Raw genomic sequence first — 25698 nt, 5'->3', positions numbered from 1 at the left:
GGGACTTGTGTTAATTGGAGTAACTAGCAGACAAGAATAGGTCATAAAAAAATTCTATGCACATCTACACTCTGTGGGATGGAAGGAAGTGTATGGGCCAAACCCACCAGTTCACTACTATATTAATGATAAACCAAGCGATGAGATTATTATACATAAATATAATAGTGTGTGTATATATATATAATAGTGATTTTTAAGCAGCTGGCATGTGCAAATTTGTTTGGCACAATGATGCACGTTTATGAGCAGGATGATAAACTACTCAAAACTTTTTTAAAATATAGATAAGCAGCACTAAATGGCCATATAGCTGGGACTACTTTAGTCAACTTCAAGAGTTTAAACCAATTTTTATAATGAGAAATTCTGAATGAAAGTAATTACTCTCATTACTTAAATTTATTAAGTTTGTGTTTTGTTAGATCCTAGCACCATTCTTTATTTGATCCCATCATTAGCACACTAGCCTGGGCCTTGGGAGTCCAGGGTTCAATTCCCTGCTCTGTCAGATTTCTTGTGTGACCTTCAACAGGTCACAACCTCAAAGCCTCAATTGTCCATCTGTAAAATGGGGCTAGGTAGCACTTCCATCTCACAGGGACTGATTCTGAAGCATTAAGACAGGTTTCAGAGTAGCAACTGTGTTAATCTGTATTCGCAAAAAGAGAAGGAGTAAGCTACTGTAGCTCATGAAAGCTTATGCTCAGATAAATTTGTTAGTCTAAGGTGCCACAAGTACTCCTTCCCTTGAAGCATTAAGGTACTTCTATGGCCCTGTCACTGAAGAGATGCACTTCAAACAAACACTGGGCCAAGTTGCTGAACTTGTGTGTTTAACAAATCTGCTATTGGTTTCCTCTCCAAAATGGAGAGGATAGAGCAGTACTCACTTATATCTTTATGGGGGCAGAAGCCAAGGGGCCTGTCTTCCTTCTCTCCTCCCCCCCACCCCATTAATTTGCTTGTATATTAAACACACACATTTCCTGTAAGAACAATGTTTTGTCTCACTGAGAAAAATACAGAGTAGTGGTATTAGGATTGGACAATGATTGACACACTGTTTTGGCTGAAACCTGGGTTACTAACAGGCATAATTCACCAAGCCTCCATTCTGCATTTATAGCAAGGTAGGATTCCTTAGAGAATTATGAAAAGGCTAATAAAATCTTTTGAGAAAAGAAAAGAATGGAAGTTTCTTGTATAAAGTATCAATAAAACTGGTTTGATCTACCTCTTGAACAGATTGATTAAGTAAAATCTCTTATGTATGCTGGCAGTGGGGGGGGGCTGGAGGTGGAAGAGGGGGGTAAACAAATGAAAACCTCCACTTTTTATTGTAAAATCTCTATGATCCCATCACATGCATGCAGGGAATCCAGAGCTCCCATCCACCCTTGTAATTAAAAATCAAAAGAGCAAAAGGTATGAGAATGGCATATTCTTTATAGCTTAGGCTTTGAGCCACTTACAATTCTTAAATGACTGGCTAATTTCTCTATTCCGATTTCTGCTGTGGTGTAAGCACTGAGCTAGTCGCACACTGAGGAAGTTAGAACTTATGTCTTAAATGCTCTGCTCCGAGTTTTCCATCTCAAAGAAGTCTTACTGGTTTTCAAGCCTGTCAATTCTATTGCTAGTCTCCCAGCAACCAAAAAAGAAAAAACATCCTGATCATGGTCTCTTAAGATGCCACTAGGAGTGGGGAAATGGAGAAGTCTGGATCTCTGTGTGTTTCTATACCCTACATTTTTATGTTCACAATTGCCATACTACACCACTGTATTAAGCTAAGAATACAATCCACATCTTTCAACTAGGGGTATCGATTAATTGCAGTTAACTCATGCAATTAACTCAAATTTAATTGTGATTAATTCCACTGTTAAACACTAGATTAACTTTTGGATCTTTTTCTACATTTTCAAATACATGGATTTCAGTTACAACAGAGCACAGAGTGCAGGCCAGTAGCTCCTGCATCAACACAGCAGTGCACTTTGTACTTTGGGAAGGGTTTGGGAAGGGTTTACAATGCCTCACATGATGCAGGCTCCTCAATCCCATCATTCTATTGGCATCCTACTTGATTGCCAGTTGCTTTTCAACTGAAGTGGAGGGTAGGGGCAGCGTGAGGGTATATGTGAGAGTGTGTGTTGGGGGATAGAGCGTGTGGGCATGCTGTTTCTAAGTTCAGACAGCTGCTGAAAGCAACCATTCCTGAGGTGGGGGGAGGACACACCTGACATCAGCCCCCGCCTCCCTCCCTGGCTCTGCACAGCACTGCAGTGTCTGTCACTCACCCCTGCCTGCCTGTTTGTAGTGCAGGAGAGAGAGTGGAACATTCCATGTTAAGGATTTGCTCTTTTCTGTCCAGAACAGAGCAGCACATTCAGCTGTCAGAACTTCAGTCACTGACAGGGAGGTGTGCATGGCTGCAGCACAGCAGAGTTCAAAACAGCAAGCAGAGCAGTCATTGTGGGATACTGGGGAGGTCAGTTCTGGAGATATGAACGACAGTGTCTGCACTGATGCTTTGTGGTGTCAACTTTGCAAAAAGCTGTAGGTCACTCGTTGAGGTGGTTTTATTTTGTCGCCAAAACTGAAGAGTTGTCACCAAAAGTGGTATTGCCGTTTGTACACATCCACTGCGTTGCTGCCAAAAGCAGCCTTTTGCTGACACAACTCTGCAGTGTAGACAAGGCCTTAGTTTGGGGGATCTATTGTTGAGGCAGCTAGATTCTATGAACAAGACAGAATACAATTCTACAATAGATGAGGTGACGATGTTGTTAAGCTGGCATTACACAATTTCAGATAGAAGGCCTAAAAGCAAAAATCCTGTTTTTTGTAGCATTCATGTATTTGCTTTTGTATCATTTGGTGTCTGCTAATCAAAACACTCCCATCTATTCTTCATTGCCTTTCAGCCACAAAGAATGGTTTGTTACTGTATGGTAAATGATTCCTTGAGATGCTCTGGGAATGTAGATTTCACTCATCGTGCATGTGCATGGGAGTCTGGAAAGTTCTCTAGCAGCATCCACTAGGGGTCATGTATGCACCCTGCATATCATGCTCTCCCCCAAGAAGATAGAGCACAGAGTGACCCCCCCCCCCCCCCATCTGCTCCTCAGTTCTTTTGAGATCTGGAGTCCAGAGGGGAAGACTTTGAGCTGCACAGAATCTCTCAACATTAACGGTTTTGAGTCTCTGTACATTACTCCCGCTCATGGAGGAGTGGCCAGATTGACATCCAGCAGTCAGTCAATTTAGAGATTATCTGAATAACTGGGTGCACCTACCTGCCAGCCTCTTGTTATTGCCACCAGTGAGGAGTAATGTTTAGTAAAGGTATGGACTGAAGACCATGTTGCTGCTCTACAGATGTCTGTTAATGGACCTTTGCTTGATATGCTGAAGTTGACAGGGCTATGGTCAAGTGTGCTGTAATGTGAACTGGAGGATCCTCTTAATTTGAGAAACTGTCCTGATATTCAGTGAATGATCTATGTAGATATCTGAGTCAATATAGGACCAAACTGAGACCAGCCACCATAGACCACAAAAAAAGCACTGTGGGGGGATCTTCAAAGGGGTCTTGTTCTGATAGAACAAGAGAACTCTGCATCCAGAGTATGAAGTTGATTCCCATGGTGATTTGAGGACTCAAAGAGTAAAGGTATTTGAATATTAAAGTTGGACACCACCTTTGGAATGGAGTCTTAATTTTTTCCATGCAGAGAAACATGTAGGATTTGACATGAGCACTTAAATCATAGAAGAACAGAGTTGGGATGGGACTTCTGGAGGCCATCTAGTCCAACCCCCTGCCCAGAGCAGGACCAATCCCAACTAAATCATCCCAGCCAGGGCTTTGTCAAGCCTGACCTTCAAAACTTAAGGGGATTCCACCACCTCCCTAGGTAATGCATTCCAGTGTTTCACCACCCTCCTAGTGAAAAAGTTTCCTAATATCCAACCTAAACCTCCCCCACTGCAACTTGAGACCATTACTCCTTGTCCTGTCATCTGCTATCACTGAGAATAGTCTAGAACCATCCTCTTTGGATCCACCTTTCAGGTAGTTAAAAGCAGCTATCAAATCCCCCCTCATTCCTCTTTTCCGTAGACTAAACAATCCCAGTTCCCTCAGCCTCTCCTCAGAACTCATGTGTTCCAGTCCCCTAATCATTTTTGTTGCCCTTTGCTGGACTCTCTCCAATTTCTCCACATCCTTCTTGTAGTGTGAGGCCCAAAACTGGACACAGTACTCCAGATGAGGCCTCACCAATGTGGAATAGAGGGGAACAATCACTTCCCTCGATCTGCTGGCAATGCCCCTACTTATACACCCCAAAATGCCATGGCCTTCTTGGCAACAAGGGCACACTGTTGACTCATATCCAGCTTCTCGTCCACTGTCACCCCTATGTCGTTCTCTGCAGAACTGCTGCCTAGCCATTTGGTCCCCAGTCTGTAGCGATGCATTGGATTCTTCTGTCCTAAGTGCAGGACTGCACTTGTCTTTGTTGAACCTCAGATTTCTTTTGACCCAATCCTCCAATTTGTCTAGGTCCCTCTGTATCCTATCCCTACCCTCCAGCATATCTACCTCTCCTCCCAGTTTAGTGTCATCTGCAAAACTTGCTGAGAGTGCAATCCACACCATCCTCCAGATCATTAATGAAGATATTGAACAAAACCAGGCCCAGGACCGACCGTTGGGGCACTCTGCTAGATACCAGCTACCAACTAGACATGGAGCCACTGATCACTACCTGTTGAGCCTGACAATCTAGCCAACTTTCTACCCACCTTGTAGTGCATCCATCCAGCCCATACTTTAACTTGCTGGCAAGAATACTGTGGGAGACCGTGTCAAAAGCTTTGCTAAAGTCAAGGAACATGTCCACTGCTTTCCCTTCATCCACAGAACCAGCTATCATAGAAGGCAATTAGATTAGTCAGGCATGACTTGCCCTTGGTGAATCCATGCTGACTGTTCCTGATCACTTTCCTCTCATCCAAGTGCTTCAGAATTGATTCTTTGAGGACATGCTCCATGATTTTTCTGGGGACTGAGGTGAGGCTGACCTGCCTGTAGTTTCCAGGATCATCCTCCTTCCCTTTTTTTAAAGATGGGCACTACATTAGCCTTTTTCCAAGACTTCCCCTGATTGCCATGAGTTTTCAAAGATAGTGGCCATTGGCTCTGCAATCACATCTGCCAATTTCTTTAGCACTCTTGGATGCAACGCATTTGGCCTCATGGACTTGTGCATGTCCAGTTTTTCTAAATAGTCCTGAACCACTTTGTCCTTCAGAGGGCTGGCCACCTCCTCCCCATGCTGTGCTGCCCAGTGCAGTAGTGAATTTCACTTATTCTACAAGTTGGTGTAATTGCCCCAAGGAATGCTACTTCGATAAGTGATGCTAAGAGCAAGATAAAGATTCCTAAGGGAATCCATTGATTAAAGAACCAGGCCTAAGGAATCTTGAGTTGAAGTGAAGATTGAGTCAGACCCTTTAGAAATCTTACAGCAGTTTGTCCAAAAAGGGGAAGAACCAAATATTGGTGGATGACAGGCAGAGATTGCCACCAAATGCACTTTAATGGAGTTTAGGAGATTATCAGGATTAATCATCAAGAATGAGCAGGATAAATATCAGTCAGATCACAGCCCCTTGCTTTTACTCAAGTTGAAAAATAGCTTCCCTTTTGCCCTACAATCTCTTGTAGAGGGCTTTCCACTCTAACACCATCCTCTGGTCTTTGTGACCTCTCTCTAACCCCACATCATTAGGTGCAGAGAAGTTGGGTCTGGATGAAGTACTAGGGTGGCATTCTGAGAGAGACTCTTTACATGAGAGCATTAACCGTCTTCAATAGCAGATCTGAGAACTATACCTGGTAGAGCCATACAGGCACACAGAGGATCATTTGAACCTTGTCCTTCCTCACTTTCCATATACTCTATGCATTCATTTTCTTCCTACTAAATTCCCAGAGAAGGGGAGCTGATCACAGGAATCAGGAAGGAATCTGAGGAATGCAGGCTTCTTCCTCCTCTGAGAACTAGATAGATATTTGTGGTCTTCAATGGCAAGGTGGTCTGTTTGATGAAATCCCTGTTTCTGGAAGACTTGTAGAAGGACCATGTCCTTTAAAGTTAACTTGTGAGATTACCTGTTTTGCCTGCTTAGCTGATCCACCAGGACATGGGCTTCTCATGGTAGGGGCAATGCTAGGATATCAACATGGTGTAGAATGCATTATTCCATATCAGCATGGCTTCTCAACAAAAGGGGTTCTGTGCTTGCTTCTGTCTTCTCCCCCATCTCTTTATATAAATACATAACTGCTGAATTGTCTGTTAATACTTGCATTGACTGGCCCTTGAGAACTGGAAAAAAGGATCTGCAGGCTAAAGAGCTAAACCTCAACTTCAGGACATGCAATCCACTCAGTTGGATATTGACCAAGAACTGCAAGTCTGAAAATGATCTAAGTGAGCTTCACAGCCCTTCCTGGAGGCACTAGTGATCAGTAGAGGGCTCAGAGTTTGGAAGAAGAAGACAGAATCTGAGGGATTCTTGCCCTTTTCCCTATACTATGAATGCTTGAGTAAAAATACTGATTTGATCCATGATTGCACAGCTCTTAGTCTGAGTCTTGCAAAGAGCACCACAAGTACACAAGGCCATGTGGCCTGATACAGAGTTATCTTTGGCTAAGGACATATGAGAGCAAGCTTGAATCTGATGTTAGTTGACAGATGTTCTTGGATCTCAAGGGAAAGAAGCTCTTGCTATTCTTACGTTTAAGTTCAGTCACTCTAAAGAAAAAAAAATCAAACCTATAAGTTCCAACTCTGAAGATAATGCAATAAGATTTGAGATTAGTTGGACTACTTGCTGTGCTGCAGTTCCTCAGACCAGCCAGTTATCTAGGTATGGGTACATGTATCCCTAGATAGTATAGATGAGCTGTGATGACAGCTCCTGCATAAAAACCTCAAGATGCCATAGGGAGAGGCCAAAGGGAAGAACCATAAAACTGAATGGCCTGTTGCTATGAAAACAAAAGCTTCTTGTGTGCTTGATGAATGGACATGTACCCTTGATTTACAGGATACAAAACCAGTCAATGAGATCTGGGGAGGGTATAACAGAAGTGTGAGTTGTCATGAGGAATTTGATTTGTGTTCACATTGAGGAGCCTGAGCTTTAAAATGGGAGTGGGGGGTGAAATAGGGGAATAGCATATTTTTCCTATGAATTCTTGAGGAACCAACTGTTGCATGATGACTTTGTAAGACTCTCAATGGGGATATCTGGAATTGAATGGTGTACCCATTCTGGAATAAGGACCCATTGGTCCATAGTAAATTTTTTTTTTTTTTTTTTTTTTTTAAGGTCTGAACTGGAAAGAACAGAACCAAAAAAGCAAGGAGGAGGGGGGGAGTAATATAGATTTATCTAAACTGGATTACTATCCTTGATCACAGGATGCTATTTATTTTCAGGCCATGCTTAGGGTGAGATGCCAGAGAATGAAGCAGAGGATTTAGTCTGAAACATGGATCCTTGTCTAAGTTGATCAGGATATTTCTACCATCAAAAAAAAATAAATAAATAATTCTGAAGTGGATGGTTGAGGTCTGCCTGAAAGGAACTTGTGACCAGTAGCATTTTCTTCTGAAAGCTGGTATATAAGGCACAAGAATCTCCATGTGACTCTAGAATCTGTCAAATATAAGGTGTTCAATGCCAAAATGGATGACAAGTCCTGATCAAAAGGAAGGTCTAACTGCTGTCTGAATTTCCGTGGGCAAATGGAAAGCAGATAACCAAAAGTCCCTTCTCACAACAATTCAAGTTGTCATTGCTCTTGCTCCTATATTTGCACAATCTGTTGCCTCTCAGTGTGAGTGGCTTTACATTGGCCTCAGGTTCAGAGGCAGTTTTTCTATGAAGTCTGCTGCACTGTCCTAATGAATGTAATGGTATTTGGTGCAGCATCATTCAGTAATTTAAGATCCTGACCTGTAGGGAAGCAGAGTAGAAGATATTTGGGGTGGGTAGGAGATACAGGACTTGGTTATTTCTTTTGGTATGGGCCTTAAGTTTGGATTTCTCATTAGCAGCAGTATTGACCAGAGTCTATGGAGATATAGGATTTGAGTTCCTCTACACTCCTCCAGATGGCACTTTATATTTATGATCCCTGTGTATGGAGGGTGCTGAGATGAAGTTGATCCTACCTATGGAACCCTTGAGTATTCAAGTATCCAACTCATTAATGAGTAGGACCACCCTACGTTGTGCATACAGTTGGGCCAATTCAAAAAAGTATTTCCAGCATTTTCACTATCCTCAAACTTTTGAAAAGCCTTATAGTCTATATTTGTAGATACTGAGGACATCATGGCTGCCTCTGGCAAAAGGAGAGAGTGTTTTGGGAGAAGAGGTTCCTTCTGATATACTGCCTTCTCCTGTTAGCTGTTGCTCAATTTCCAAGTTTGCCTGCTTTGTGGAAAAGCTAAGTTCTTGAGGATCTCTGTGGGGATCCACTCCTGGAACGTGAGGAGGAAACTGATGGTCTAGCTACTGTAGCCTCAGGGGACAATATGGCCAGGCTTAGTAACAATAAGGGTGAGACATTGAGGACCAGGCTGTTGGTGGGGGAAAGAAAGCTGAGGAGAATCTCTGGAGGTGAGAGGAGAAATTTTGCTGACTACTGCCTGTGAGTGGGGATGCTAGAGATGGTTCTTTGCTTGAGACAGCTCAAGAATTTGAAGACTATTCCTCCAGTGGAGACATGACTTGTCTGGGCATATGGGATTTCCTGATCTTTAACAGAAGGATAAAAAGGGAGATTTTCATCACTAAAACTCTGGATTCATGCTTTAACATAGAAGAAAGAAGAGACTCATCCAACAGAAATGACTACCTCTGGGGTTATGGTAATCTTTCTGAGAGGTAGAAGAGAGCCATTTTGGTGCCAGCTGAGAAAAGGCTGGTGTTTTTGGTGCCAAATGCAAAGATGTTGAGGCATTTAGTCCTAAGAGTTTGGGTGATGAGTTGGAGAGTTGACTACAACTGTGCCATGGGCATCAGTGCCATCTGGGATGGCACGTGTCAGTGTGAATGAAGCTGCCAGTGCCAAGGGTCAAGAGATGTGGGCATCATACTATGTTGCAGCCCCAGCTGACCTGGCACCACTTTAGCCTCTTTCAGAGAGCATTACTCAGGGGTTTTTTGGAGTAGCACCAGGGACAGCAACCAGTTCTAAGAAGTCAAATTGGAGGGGGGTTCTCTTGTAGGTAGTAGGGGTACCTGACTGTTCCAGTGGGACACTAAAATGGGAACCCAATTCTTAAGACAATAGGAAGAATCCTGGGGTGACTCCTCTCTGTAGCACTGATTGTGCACCCAGACTCCTAGGGTTGAGCTGTCCTGCCCTTTTACAATTCCAAGGTAGGTTTTGTGAGAAATCTACAATCTTGGAAATATCACTTACACGAAATAGGCCTTAAAAACAGTATAAACACTTGTCATTTTCATCCTTGAGGAGCAGAGAGCTACACAATGGGCACAATTTGAGGCATGGAGGAAAAGACTGACATGAGAACAGCCCAACTAATAGGCACCTAGCCAGAGTGTAATGTGGCCTTTGTTTGTGCCAATGGGCTACACATTTATAGAAAACCATCCTGAACTAAGCTTGAGACATAGGTGTGATTCTGTTCTGACTGACAAAGGGCAGTCAGAGAACTGAGGAGGAGACAAAGTCATTCTATCCCTTATGCCCTCAGGAGGGAAAGCATGAAGGCATGTAGGGTGCATGTGTGACCTTTAGTGGACAGGGCTAGAGAAAGTTTTCTGGACGCCTGAGTAGAGGGTGCAAGTGAACCATCAGTGGGATCCACATGTACACAGACTCAAAGAAATCCCCAGTTGTCCATTAGACAACAGGAATTTCAGAGGAATCCCCTTTTTAAAACAGTGGGACCTCACTCTTAATACTCAGGAGGATATATTCTCCTCTAAGTAAGAGACGGGGAAAGTTTGGCCACAATTGTAACACATCCATTTATCATCTCCATCAGGGAAGTAATTCAAAAACAAAATATTCATCAGACAAAAGAAGCCTACACACTAAACACACACTTGGTTAACATACATGTATGGCAGGTACTGATGCATTGCTTAGAGCAAAATAGTATTAAGATGGAGAGCTCACTGAAACAGCCGGGCTGAAGAGAGGAGTGCAGTGTTCAGCACTGTGCCAGCTGCTGTTGGTGATTTCTCAATGCTATTAAAGCCTATCAAAGGGGCTAGGGACTGCTGACTGGGCTGTCGTGTGACTTTCTGCTACCAGCGTTATTTATCAAAACAAGTGTTTTAATGTGCTTCCTGACACCTAGAGCGCAGGACTGTTCAGCTAGAGCCACTGTTGTGTTGCAACTCAGTTTCATCCCTTTCAGGGATAACACAGCCTGCTGATATAGCTAAGCAACACAGAATTGTGCATGCTATTCTTCCCCCTCCCCCCCTTATCTTACCTTCATTCTTTTACTCTCATGACAAAAGTGTACCAAATTTTGATCCCCATGCTTCAGAGACCAGTGAGAAGGGAATTTCAGGAAGTCAGCAAGTGACTATAGCAGTTTGAATTATTTCACTTCAAGTTCATGTGTCACTTCTTTGATGGGTCCTGTAGCAGCCCCATACCACTGTTCCTGAAGACAGAATATCATCTAAACCTTTTGAAAACTTGGCTGTCTATATTTGGTGGATTGTGAAGCGATGCATTACTCAGATCAGAAGTGATAACACAAGGGCCTAGGTAATAGTGGATGGATCCAACAGCCTTGTGTGTGGTGGCCTCAGTTTGTGTTTTGTCCTCCCCCAAAAAACACCAAATAAAAAAAATCAGGTTGATTTCATAGTCACCCTTCAGTGAAAAGATTCTGTGAACAATAAAATTTTGACTAACAGTGTTTCTAGTCACCATTAGAAAGACAACAACATGTGCCTAGTTACCACACTATTTTAAGTAAACCAGAAAGAGGAGGTTTCATTGTATGCTGTCACCTGGCAAAGGCTGAGCCCTGTCAATTGGTAGGATTTGGGGAATTTACACAGCATGCCTGCTTCATGCCAGGGCCCCATTTCTGAGTTTGTGAAAAACTACATTAGGTTAGAATTAAAGATCAAAAATAACCTGCTCTGCAGATCTATAAGTTGGCAGCTGGTGTCAAGTGGAGTGCCCCAGGGGTTGGTCCTGGGGCTGGTTTTGTTCAATATCTTCATTGAATGATCTGGAGGATGGTGTGGATTGCACTCTCAGCAAATTTGTGGATGATACTAAACTAGGAGGAGTGGTAGATATGCAGGAGGGCAGGGATAGGATACAGAGGGACCTAGACAAATTGGAGGATTGGGCCAAAAGAAATCTGATGAGGTTCAATAAGGATAAGTGCAGGGTCCTGCACTTAGGATGGAAGAACCCAATGCACAGCTACAGACTAGGGACCGAATGGCTAGGCAGCAGTTCTGCGGAAAAGGACCTAGGGGTGACAGTGGACAAGAAGCTGGATATGAGTCAGCAGTGTGCCCTTGTTGCCAAGAAGGCCAATGGCATTTTGGGATGTATAAGTACGGGCATAGTGAGCAGATCGAGGGACGTGATCTTTCCCCTCTATTTGACATTGGTGAGGCCTCATCTGGAGTACTGTGTCCAGTTTTGGGCCCCAGACTACAAGAAGGATGTGGATAAATTGGAGAGAGTCCAGCAAAGGGCAACAAAAATGATTAGGGGTCTGGAACACATGAGTTATGAGGAGAGGCTGAGGGAACTGGGATTGTTTAGTCTGCAGAAGAGAAGAATGAGGGGGGATTTGATAGCTGCTTTCAACTACCTGAGAGGTGGTTCCAGAGAGGATGGTTCTAGACTATTCTCAGTGGTAGCTGATGACAGAACAAGGAGTAATGGTCTCAAGTTGCAGTGGGGGAGGTTTAGGTTGGATATTAGGAAAAACATTTTCACTAGGGGGGTGGTGAAACACTGGAATGCGTTGCCTAGGGAGGTGGTGGAATCTCCTGCCTTAGAAGTTTAAGGTCAGGCTTGAGAAAGCCCTGGCTGGGATGATTTAATTGGGGATTGGTCCGGCTTTTGAGCAGGAGGTCGGACTAGATGACCTCCTGAGGTCCCTTCCAACCCTGATATTCTATAAGCCTACAGAGCTCCCATGAGGAAGAGGTTCCCAGTAGGGAACATGCTATAAAGGTGGAATTCCCACTTTTGCACATGCAGGGTCCATTCTGCTCACATGGGGTCCATAACAATTGTACTCTGCACATATTCTCTCCCCCCAGAAGCTTGAGCCTGGCTTTACCATTTAACACATCCTTAGGAGAAGCATCCTCCCCATTTTACAGATGTACGAAATGGAGACAGAGGGACTGAGGTCACAGAACAAGTCCGGACAGAACTGGGAACAAAACCCATGTCTGACTCCTAGCCCTGCATTATAACCACTAGACCATGTTCCTTCACCCATGCATACTCCTCATGAAACATTGTCACCACTGAGACCCTTAGACATACTTTAATCTTGTGCCTCCCTTCAGTAGCTGGTTGGCCAGATTGTGACTCTCATGCTCATGAGGAGAGCTGGGTGAATAATCCCTCAAGTCAGGTAGAGAAGATTTGAATCCACATCACCCAAGCAAATTCCTTAATCAGCAGGATATCAAAGTAGTTTTCTTTCATTCTTGACAGTGAATGTTTATTTCCATAAGCTGGAAAAAGCTAAGGACAACCCAGTCCAGAATAGCCTATAGCCTTGTGGTGAGAGCTCTCACCTGGGTTTGGAGAGATCAGAATCTGTTCCACCTTGGTGAGTCAAACCTGGGTCTCCCAATCCCAGAGAAGTGCCCTAACAGCTAGGATAAAGGAGGACAGGGAGAGACGTACCATACATTTGTTTGATGGCCCTGAAATAGAGTCTTCCCCCCCCTCCCCACACAAAAAAATATCACCCAGCTCTAGGTGCTAGTAGTTACTCACTTGAATAATCTCATTGAGTCAGTGACCAGGAGTTATTTTTGTAATACTTTAATCAGTTTTCCCTTTAACAAGCTTCTTGTGTCAAGCCCACGATGTCCTAATTTGGCCCTTATTTGCCTGCTTTTTAAGTTGTCCTCCATTACAAACTTGCCAGTATTCCCTTTATTTTTAGCAGCATGCCTGTTACTTCAATACTCTATTTTACATATATCGCATCTTTCCTCCTTTGTTAAATGCCTGGAACGTCATGGTGGAGGTCAAATACAATACCTTGGGAGACAGATCTATCAAAGATAGACTCCCATAGCTCCAAAAGCAGAGTTCCTTCTGCAATATTAGTATTAAGGAAACACTTACTCTTCTTCAGACTTCTGAACTGTAATGTAGTCAAGTTGTGTAACAAGGGACTACTGTATTCCTAATGAAACGGTTGTATAAAAAGTAAGAGTCAAAGAACACTGCAGCTACTGATACTGCTATACTAATTAGTCTCTCTATTGAGCAAAAGGTGCACAAAGTGTTGCCTAAGGGCAAAATTCCACCTAGAGTGGTCATGAATGTTTTCTATTGGGTACAAGGAGTAGAAATTGCAGAGCCTTGTAGAATAATTAGGCAAGAGTTCATATCTCCAAATCCTCCAATGCCTATGGGAATGCTTGTGTGTGTTTGAGTTCACTAACAATAAAAACAAGTAATTTCTGTCCCTTAAAGACGTTTACAAGCAAATATCATGGTTGTATGCATTTAGTTTTAACATGAAGATAAGTGCAATTGTAACTTACTGTTAGGTGTTGTGTCCTTTCTATTTAAGGTGCTGATGTGGCCCTCCTTACTCTAGTGTGTATTTATCCTTTGAATGCCCCTGTGAAGCAGAGAAGTGCTATTATCCCCATTTTAAGTGTGGCGAGTGAGCTACAGAGAGGGTTGGGCACAGATCCTCAGAAGTGCTTAAGTACCAGGGTGGTTAAGCTCCTAAATACCTTTAAGATCTTGGCCTGAACTGACATGCCCAGGCTCATACAGGAAGCGTGGAAGAGCAGGGAATAAAACCTTGGTTTCCCCTGAGTCACAACCTACCCCTTAACCCCTGGGCCATCCATCCTCCCTTTGTGCCTGGTCCAGATAAAGCTGTCACAGACAGCTATGGATGTAGTCTTAGCTTAAAGAAAAGGGGTACTTGTGGCACCTTAGAGACCAACCAATTTGAGCATAAGCTTTCGTGAGCTACAGCTCACTTCATCGGATGCATACTGTGGAAAGTTTAGAAGATATTATATACACACACAAAGCATGAAAAAAATACCTCCTCCCACCCCACTCTCCTGCTGGTGGTCACTTTAAGCTTAAAGTGACCACCAGCAGGAGAGTGGGGTGGGAGGAGGTATTTTTCATGCTTTGTGTGTGTATAATAAGATCTTCTAAACTTTCCACAGTATGCATCCGATGAAGTGAGCTGTAGCTCACGAAAGCTTATGCTCAAATAAATTGGTTGGTCTCTAAGGTGCCACAAGTACCCCTTTTCTTTTTGCAAATACCGACTAACACAGCTGTTACTCTGAAACCAGTCTTAGCTTAGTCTCTGATAGTCACAATGATAGTTACAGCAACACAGATGGGTCTGATGGCTCTGGCACATTTCCAATGGAGGCCACTGAGTACAACAAAGTCTGGGCATCCCTTGTCTAGAATTTGGTTAAGACTGTTCCTGCAAGCCTGGGACTGGCAGCTAGCTGAATCAGGAGTACTCTATAGGATAGGAAAAAGATGTGTTGCTTCTATGGACTCATTAGAATTTCTTTTAATAGTATCCATGTTATAGTACAACAAAGATGGTATCTGGATATCTGTAAAGTAATGCAGGACAGCTAATAAATGTACAATTATGATTAAAAAGTGTCAAGTGTAATGAAGAGGAACCTCTTCCAAAACTCAAAGTGCTTGCTCAGTACCTCTGAGAATTAGGCCATGTGTTTAGTTTTTTGTGTTCAAGCACAACTGAGGCTAGAGTTCAGAGAAGCTAACTCAAACACATGACAATGCTCCTGATTATTCACTTATTTCCCTCATCACCAGCCTACAGTATTGCTAAGAAAAAAAATTAAATTGTTCATAGTATTGTAACATTTAATTGGCTGCAAAACACTGAGCAGCACACCAGATAATGAAATCCTGACTGAAGCACAGATGTGCTAACACATTTTAATTTCAAACTATTTTTAGTTATTTCAGAGAGAAGTTACAGGCTACATCTGCAAAACACATTTGTCACCAAGAACAAAAAAGCAAACAAATATAAATATTTTCTGATGTCAAAACAGAACATATGTAGCTGCAGGGAAACTGTTGCAGAGTCAGTATTTTGATTCAGTTAAAACCACCAGTTAGATTGGAACTGGCTACATTGGCAAAATCCCTGAAGACAAGAAAATGGGCCAAATTTCAATGTCAAGATAGTGTATAACAGGTAATATGGGCATAGACCAAGATCAGCTGTAAACACTGAAGAGTAGTTTGTGTTTGATGGGGAGAAGTGGGAACCAGTGAAGGGATGCAAAAAAAGGCAGGGAGGGGGAGGAAGACAGGGTCAATGTTGTGAGCCAAAGAAGTGAACTTATTAATTTTCCTGTTAAGAGCTATCAGTATGAAATATATTTTTAAGTTCATTTCCTCTCAAAAAATGTAAGGGCCACCAAAGGCCATCAAAGTCAATGGAAGTCTCAGGTGTTTGGAACAAGACCTTTTATGAATGAACCTGCCACACCAGGAGTTACTCAAAATATGCTGCCCTTCTAAAGGGCAGAAACCTAGAGAAATTGCAAACAATCTGCTTTGTAGATTTTGGGTACAGTTACCAGACATGTCTAAGTGACTTAGGCACCTAAGTCCCATTGAAAGGGAGTGGCAAGCTCCCAAGAGGAAACAGGAACTTGGGAAATTTTGTCCCCTTAGCTTTTAGGCCAGCATTTGTGCATTTCTCACTACTTCAGCTGTGATGCTGCACTGCCATTCTCTAACATCCCAAGAGCTATTACAGGGAAGAGGCACTCAAACAGACTTGTCAAAACTTTTAAAAAAGGAAAGCTACTGCACTCTACAGCAATTCTTTAACATGCAGAAGCCAACAGTAGCGATATTGCAGTGACTAGAGCAGTATTTCTTTTTAAGGGCCAAAATAAGAGGTATACAACATTGTCTCAGAGCCCCATGGGAGTGGGATGCCCAACAGCACAACTGGAAATGCTCAGTTCAAAACCTATTGAAGTAAGGGATTCAAAAGGAAATTGTCACTGCTCTCTACAGACAGTTTTCCAAGACACTACTGCAGTGATTGGGGCATTCACTAGTTCCCCATAGGATACTCAATAGCTATTTTAACATGCAACAATAACTTCAATATGTTTCATTAACAGCCAGAAACCAGTTAGGTCATTAAAAAAAAATTCACCTCCGAGCTTTTCATGAGGCTAAATGGGTGCAAACTTGAGCAAAATGGATGAAGATAATTTAACCTGGCACAAATTAAAAAGACAAAATTTGCATCTTTGTAGTTGGGTTCCTGTTATTGTTCTATTCTCCCCTTTGTCCTTCCCCCCAACTATGTTGAATTTTCTTTTCTGCTAGTGAACCAGGGAAGTTTGATAAGCTTAAAAATGCCAGTGTCTGGTGTTTTAGGGTGGGGTGGGGGTTGGCACACACCTGCCCATTTACTATAAACACATTTCAGTTTGATTTTTTCCTGCAAGATATTTTGGTGGGTCACAAAATGCCTTGATACACAATTGCTGTTAAACTACTACATGCATCTATGCAAACAGCATCAACTGCCTTACAAGTTGCCATCAGCTGGTTGAAGAACCTGGACAAATTGGTGTGGCTTATTCCATACTTAGCAACTGGAAGGGTGCCAGAGGAATAAGCTACACAACAGCTGTTAATTGGGTTTTAGATCACACAGAAGGACTCCATATTGTAGATGACTTTAAATATTCCAGTCACTCAAAAGTACAAGACTATGTTTCCCTGTTGCACCTTAATATTCACTCTGGCAACACAAAAGGTATTTTGAAAAGAGAGCTAGGAGTTTGTTTAAAGATAAAGCGGGGTGAAATTCAGCAAGACCTAAATAAACAGGCTTTGTGCAGAGAAATAAGTCAAGGGTTGGATGCAACACAATCCACTCCAAACCCTAAGGGCAAAGAACAGGCCCATACTGTAGGTCTACATTACAGTAGACACATCTGCAACTGGCCCTGCCATAGGTGTTTTTATTACAGTGTAGACATACCCTCAGATAATCCACAGCTTCATGGGACTAGAAAAGAGGTCTTGTGTTCTGTCTCATCCATTCATAGGAATTAGTTTTCACTAGATTTGTGGAATCCTGGATCCCCTGATTGGTCTCCAAACTCTGCTCCAGTCTGCTGTGTGGCATGAACCTGGGCCCTAGGTCCCCACATGTAAGCCATTCTGTAAGCCTGCTTTGCAAGTGACTGTATCTTATATATTAGAGGTGGGTAAGGAAAATCTTTTACTGGACCAACTTCTGTTGGAGGTCCTGAAGAGCTCTGTGTAACTCAAAAGCTTGTCTCACCAACAGAAGTTGACCCAATAAGAGACGTTACCTCACTCTCCTTGTCTCAGATATTCTAGGAGGAACACATCTACAGCCAGGGAACATACCTTGCATAGCAGTTTTGCTTTCTTGGGGGCTTTCCCCAGTCCCAAAGTTCCTGGAAAACATTCAGCAGCTTCAAAGCCAAAACATTTAGAGTAGAGTAGAGATGGATCCAGCTACCCAACCCATGAGTTTGTCTATTTGAAATCTGAATCCAGATTCTCCACCACCCCAAAAAGACATAAGGGGCCAAACTAAGATTCCCAGGTCTTAGAACATACCAAGATTCAGTGGCTAACTTCGCATCCATATTTTGTGGCTTGAGAGCAACTCAGCTCTCCCATGTTTTTTCTTTGGAAGTTTGGAATGAAACAGCAAGACCTCTGTGCTTGTATATTTCATATTCTTCTCACTCACCCTGTGGGTATCTTGTCTTTCAAATGCAAGCTCTTTGGAGCAGGGAATATTTTGCTCTATGCCTAGTACAATGAGTCCCTGATCTGAGTTTGGGACTCTAGGCACCACTGAAACACAAAAACCCTAAACCTTGTCCTAGGCAGTGGATTAGCACATCAGTTGGGGTTCCTCCCCCTGTTAGAGCTTGGAAATAGCTTAGTTAAACAAAAATGTTTGAGAGTTTGATTTAGACCTTCACTCTGCCTTGTTTGTCACGTCAGAAACATTAACCTGAAAGGGTAAAGGCTTCCAGTGAGAGATTTGCTTAAAATGAGGAAAAAAAGTAAAGTAAAGTCCAGGACTGATTAAAATTTAATTAGCTTTAGGAAAATGCATCCATATTTATAGATTTTATCTAAACAAAAGCCTGCCTTCACTTAAAAACATGCAACTGTTACACAGAACCTAATAAGCACCTGGGCAGTATTAGTTTATTGGCTAAGGGCCATTAAAAATTAATGGCAGTTTTGCCTAAAGAAAGATTTTAGAATTTGGTCCCCAAATTAATAGTTTCCAAGTGTTTAGTGTTTTCCTTCAAAGCTAATGTCTGTAGAGAGACCTGGGGTTACTATTTAATTCAGGTAAAAGCAGCAAGAAAATAACTTTAAATGAGGGGATTAGGTATCTACAGCATTGGCAGAGTCTGAGAAGTAAAGCACCTGCTGAACTGCATCTCAGATGGCTGCATTAAATTGAGGTCTAAACAGCATAAGACAGATCTTTCTAATTAGCTAGCAGACTAGCTTGGCTCTTACAAAGAGACCTGCCCAGTGTGTTTCACAAGCCAGCCAAACTCACTTACATTACCTCAATAACTCTTCAGTGCACCACAGATTACTGGCTATACCTGACTGATGGATAAAAAGCTCAGATGCCTTCCCTGAGACCCAGATGAATTAGAGGAATTAATAAAACCTAGCTGAGATCAAGGTGATTTGGAACCACCAGCTTCACAGTAACCAACCGGGGTTTCCCATACAGATAATGTTGGGCATTTCACCTTCTGCACTAACAATGGGAACTTCCTCCAATAATGGAAGAAATTCACCCCTGTGCAACAAGCCAGTACAATAGCTTTTGGCCTGCACTCTGAACAGGAGTTAATTTCAGCCTATATGAATAGGATGGCCTGTCTCCTGACAATCTCAGAGGGTTTTTATAGGTTATTTAACTACTGTATGTGTTCATGTGAATCTCCTTGATTTAGTTCTTTGTACATCAATATCAACCTTAAATTTCATCCTGGGTTAAAGATGTAGTTGTCCAAGAGTGAATGCAGATTTGAGTGCACTGCACATCATATTACCCATTATTTTAATTTCATCTGCTCACAGGGTGCTTGGTGTGAGGCATGTGACAAACATTTGAAGAAAGCCAACCAGCACTGAAAATGGGAAAAGGCTGGCTCAGATGCAAACCCAGAACTCTACTGGAGCTTTTGACATTTATAAACCAAAAGAAAGGGAGACGATGAGGATTTGTATAAATCCTGTCTCTCTGCACATGAAGGTGGTAGGGCAAGTCAGCTAAGGGCCCAGACATGCCAGAAGAGTGGTAGTTAGACAAGCTTAGTAGATGTTCCTGAAGATGTATAGTAGAAGGTTAAGCCCCTGGCAAGGCCTAAAGAATGCCAGAGAGTTTCATTCAGAGAAATATGGAGGTGGGGGGGAATAGTATTGTACAGTAGCCTATGTGGGTAGGCTGTACTGTTACAACATGTATTAAGAAATCTTTTCCATCCTACAAGAAAAGAATGTACCTCAAAAAATTTATGAATAGAAAAGTGTAGCCAGTGTATCATGAGGGAATGCTAGAACTTTCCCTAGCTCTTACCCCAGACAGGTTAGACAATTGCAGCATAACTCTAAGGGTCTGTGTACACTGCAGCTAGGAGCATGTCTCACAGCTTGGGTAGACAGACTTATGCTAGATCACTAAACAGAGTTATGAACATTGCAGTATTGTGACAGCATAGCTAGTGACCCAAGTGCCACAACATCTGCACTGCTATTTTTAGCATGCTATCTCAAGTGGAGCTGGCATGAGTCTACCTGGGCTGGGAGGCATTGTACTTACAATGTACACAAACCCAAAAGGTACAGAGGAGTCAATCTTCAAAAAGAAAAGCAGAGATGGCCTGATTTTTTTTTTAATTAATGTGATGCCTCTTAGCCATCAAATCAAACTTGACATATTATAAAGGATTGCTCTGAGACAAAAATAGACACAGCAAATATCCTGGTCAGGAGACTTTGTATCTCAACTGAAATTAATGACCCTGCCCTTCAAAAGGGTCACAAAGTTTGTTAAACTACAAGTGATAAAATAAAATGGTAAATCCTCAGTTATCCATCACTGCCAGAAGGATATACTGCAACCTCAGCAGCCTTCCATGCTAAAGTTCTCCCAGAAGCATTCTTCTGGTATATTGTTACTGTGTACTTAAAGGCTCTTAAATCTAAAGGAGAAAGGCAAAACAAGAGCCAGTAGCAGGAAGCAGAAGCCAGGCAAATTCAAATGAGAGATAAGGCATGAATTGTAATAGGAAAAGGTAATTTAATCAATGAAAGACTATCAAAAGTGGTAGATTCTCCACCTCTTGGTGGCTTCAAATCAAGACTGGAAGCCTCTGTCTGGCTGATACAAGTTAGTCAAACAAGTTATTGGGTTCAACAGTGGCAACTAGATATAGAATTCTATGACTAGCATTATACAGAATGTCAGAGTAAGTGATCTAATGGTCCCCTCTGTCATGAAATATCTAAAACAGCAACCACTTCAGCAACTTTTTGCTGCCATAAACATCTTTAAAACAAAAAACCACAAGCCACACAATCTTCTGCACAGAGAAAGGCAAGACTGTTTGTCCCTGAAAAGCTGAAGAGAATTTTTCTACCTACCTTTGACACAACTAGCTAGTCCCCTTAAACATGTGGTTGCTCCCCTACAGAGAATGACAGCAAAAGACAACCTTCACTAAAGTGGATCAATTTAACCCAACCCTAATCGAAACAATGGGTTTGTTTTTAAAAAGGGTTCTGCTTTTAAAAAAAATTAAATAAAAGCTGAAAAGTTATTGAACTCAAACCTTGAAGCTAAACATTTCTATAACCATTTTGGGATGTTTACAATAGTGACTTGGAAAGAATCATGGAAATTTAAAAAAAAAAAATCTCCTTTTCCCCCAAACCCACTATAGTTCTCTCTGCCATTAACCACCACTTTACAGAACTTGGAAAATTCCCCTCCCACCTCAAAGAGGCTGATTTTCCCTTCTATACAGGAATCTCCTCAAGAAAAACTTGAATTCCACAGATATTTATGCTGTTGTGGGTTAGTTACATAAAATAGTCAGAATCAGGCTGGCTCCAGGCACGAGCATTCAAGCAGGTGTTTAGGGCAGCAGTTAGAAAGGGGTGGCAGTGTTTCTGTGACTGTGGCAATTCAGCAGCAGCCCCTTTGCCATGGTGGGCAGCAGTTTTTCCCCCCTACTACTTGGGGTGGCAAAACCTGTAGAGCAGGCCCTGGTCAGAATAAACCCAATACCATGGAATTTATATAGCCAATCAGCACAGATTTTGAATCTGAGATACTCCGTGACCTGATCGCTGAATAAATTCAGCATTATAATTGACAAACTCTGAGACTGTCATGCTTCCAGACAAACAGAAAGAGGGGATGGTTGTTGACTAAGTGATTATGAATTATTTTCCCAGCCCAACATTAAAAAAACCATCTTTCTACTGTAAGGGCATGCCACATGCTGACTCTGTAGACAAGCCAGGTAAATCTACAGTGCGCCAGCCTGCTTTGTACCAACTTGCTGAGTGGACCTTGCTACCACATACAAACAGTATGTCAAAGTGCACTGTAGACCAGTTGGTCCACATGTACCCTGCTACTATGAACTATGCATGGCCAGTCAAGAGGTAAATGTATAGTGCTGTAGTCTGTCGCATCAAGATGCTGTGTGGACTAATCCAGCCTGCACTTTTTTCTATCTCTGGTAACTCCGGGGAGTACAGAGTAATAAGAGGGGAAAGCAGAACCTTTCCTAATTAACCTTGGTTCTAGAAGCCCTTGCTTTACCACCTGCTTTCAGAGTCCCTTTGTAACTCACCTGAATTTCCTTCAATGTGACAGTCACCTCTCTGCAGGAGACTAGTAGAAGGCCTATATATCATTTAAAATTCACATAATCCCTCAAAATAGGGCTCAGTTGGGGTTTACATGACATGAAAAACCATTACTCAGCTTACATTGTGGTGCCTCCTCAAGTGTGTGTTCAAGCTGTCTGGTACAAACATCCTGAAAATATTAAAGTTTTAAACTTTTGAGCTGAAATTTTAGCCTGGATTTTAAGAATCAGTGATCCCACAACAAGCTGATCTTGACATTCCTACCTTTAAATTTTGTAGATATAAAGTTCCAAATTGGAACATGTAAAAAGTGCCATTTTTAATCACACTTGTGCAAGTCAAAATAGTACAGCCTACTTTATTAAAATAATCAATTTTGAAGCCTACTGTGGGAAATTTAAAAGGAACTTGCTTGAGAAAGTTTCAAGAAGGGTAACTGGAACTAAGCCTTAACTATAGCACTCACTACCAACAAACGAGACTACTACTACATGTATGAGTTCAAATAATTGCATCCAGTAATAGGACCAAGGTCTCTGCATGTCCTTGGGCCCTCAACTTCTTGGCAGTTCAACATTCAGAATGGTCATGATGTGTGTGTGAATGTTTAATACAACTGTACATTCTGCTTCCACAATGAGCTATATAATGGCTGCATGCATTATTCATAGTACACAAGACTGTAATAATTCCTGAGCCTGGGTACCATGGATTCAAAATACAAAGTAAGTTGATGTTTCTGATGTTTATTTTACTGCCATTTAAGGAGGGGGGAAATGCACCCTAGTAAAATACATATGAAAAGTAGTTTACACTTCAAGTATCCTTAGTAATCTGAAAAAACCTATGTCATGGTCCCTTTAATGCAAAATAGTATATTTTAAAAACTTAATGTGAAAAGTGTCATTACATAAACTTACCAGTTGATAGTTTAGAGTGCAGCACAAGTGCATGTAGGAAATAACACTTTTTTGCTGTTGTCCCGTAGTTTTATTTACAAGTTTGAAATTATGTGGCAATATTTGAGATCCAAGAGAACAAGAACTAGCTGAGTGTGACATACACAACCTTCCTGTTGAAATTAGCCTCTGTTCAGAAAGAAAGTGTTGACAGAACTTTAACTATGACAGTGCTATAATACCATAATGTCATGTTTACTCACCACCCATTCAAATGTTCACATCTCTTGACCAACAGAATGTATGATCATTCCCTTCTTAATAGCTTTTCTTTATTGCAAAACTTCGTATAGAAAACAGAAGCCTGTTAAACAAGCATTTGCATTCAACTGGAAGTTAATCTTTGCCTAACATACTTTGACATAAATCAATGTGACTATTCATATATTTAAGTGCTTTGCTGGATCAAGCTATTCAACAAGGAAGGGTTTACACCATTATATGAGGCACTGATGAGACCTCATCTGGAATTGTGTGCAATTCTGGTTTAGGTTTAAGAAAGATTAATGCAAACTGGAACAGGTAGAGAGAAGGACTGCTAGGATGAGCAGAGGAATGGAAAGCTTTCCTTATGAAGGGAGACAAAGAGCTTGGCTTGTTTAGCTGAACCAAAATGCAGAGACCTGGGTGGGTTTCCACCTTCCTCTGCAGCATAGGTCACTTGCTGGTTTAAACTAGCATAAATGATGGATTCCCTGTAACTTGAAGTTTTTTAGATCATGATTTGAGGACTTCAGTAACTCCGAGTTAGGTGTTTCTTACAGGAGTGGGTGGCTGAGGTTGTGGCCTGCAATGTGCAGGAGGTCAGACTGAATGATTGTGGTGTCTTCTGACCTCAAAGTCTAATATTGTGTCATGGAGGATAATCAGTTTTTAACTAGTCAAGGGAATTTTCAGCACAATTACTAGATGTTAAAAGATATGCTGTTTTCCTATAACTGGGAGATTTCAATAAGTGTGGCTTTTAGAAAAAAGATTGTACTGCATGATAGACCAACAAAAGTGTAGACTATTGGAAAACAAGAATCAAAGGCCATATTTAAAAGCCTCTGCAAATAAACAAGCAAGCCTGAAATTGCATTGTTCTATGTTTGTCCCTCTTTAGGCTTCTAAAAATTTATGTTTTAAAGTATTGTGTTTTGACCGGTGTTCTGATGTATAAATCGTACCCATAAATTAGGTCTAAAACTGCTTTGGGGTCTGACAGAGACTAAGTGATGACATATTACACAGAAGACCTTGACTGTCCTTGAAGGATATTCAGAAACAAACAGAAAGGAAAACTGCCCTGCATCAAGGAATCAGAAATCGACTTTTCTGGTATCTTCCCTGAAGGATGAGGTTCTGAAGATCATGTCTGTCCAGAAACAGACTCGTGCTGGTCAGCGTACCAGGTTCAAGGCTTTTGTAGCTATTGGCTACTACAATGGTCATGTCAGCCATGGTGTAAAATGCTCCAAGGAAGTCACCACTGCTATTCGTGGGGCAATCTTGGCTAAACTATCCATTGTACCAGTACGACGAGGCTACTGGGGTAACAAGATTGGCAAGCCTCATACTGTACCTTGCAAGGTTACTGGTTGTTGGTCTGTTCTGGTGCATCTGATCCCAGCACCCCATGGTACAGGAATTTTATCTGCCCCTGTTCTAAAGAAACTGCTGATGATGGCTGGAATTGACGACTTCAGCTAGGGATTGTACTGCTACACTGGGCAACTTTGCTAAAGCCACCTTTGATGTGATCTCCAAGACCTATGGTTATCCGACCCCTGACCTCTGGAAGGAGACTGTATTCACCAAGTCTCCTTATCAGGAATTCACTGGTTATCTGGCTAAGACCCACACCAGAGTCTCAGTGCAGAGAGCCCAGGCAACTGCTGTGGCAACTTGAATGTTTTTGAACAAAATAAAGTAATAAGCGGGGGGGGGGGGGAAATGGAGAGAAAGAAGTCTGCCCTGATGTGACCAAGAATTTAGTGCTATACATCCAGCTAAGGCCATCACAAATTCTGTATTTACAAACTACTTCATGTTCCACCTCTTAAAGATGCACTTGTCTATGCCATTATTTCCATTAAGCATGGTTTGTAGCTTGAAACTCCTCACACAATTCAGTCGTTATGTCCATTAGATATTGAGTTTAAAAAAGTGATTCCTCCATGTTACCATAACTGGAATACATCCGCTCTCATTCTTTGAATTACCTTATTTCAGGTTATTCAGTGTTTCAATGCTGCATGCAATTTTGGGAGCACAGCAGTGGCATTTCCCCCACCCAGCCCCAGACCAAATCCAATTAATGTTCTCATTATGACTGCAATGCAGAGTGTAATATATATATATATATATATATATATATATATTTGTGGTGCCACTTATTTAATCTGGGTTAGAGTTAAAAAGTTCAATCATTGATTCATTTTATTTTTTTAATCAATAAATAAA

At 41.9% G+C, this 25698-nt stretch overlaps 1 pseudogene; it reads left to right on the top strand.

Annotated features, from left to right (window-relative positions):
• Positions 1 to 21908: 21908 nt before the first annotated feature.
• Positions 21909 to 25144, top strand: LOC140895916 (small ribosomal subunit protein uS5 pseudogene; annotated as a pseudogene).
• Positions 25145 to 25698: the final 554 nt, after the last annotated feature.

Source organism: Lepidochelys kempii, chromosome 11, assembly GCF_965140285.1.
Source record: "Lepidochelys kempii isolate rLepKem1 chromosome 11, rLepKem1.hap1, whole genome shotgun sequence".
NCBI lineage: Eukaryota > Metazoa > Chordata > Testudines > Cheloniidae > Lepidochelys > Lepidochelys kempii.
Note: the sequence above shows the minus strand (reverse complement) of the source record. Positions and strands in the feature narration are given on the sequence as shown.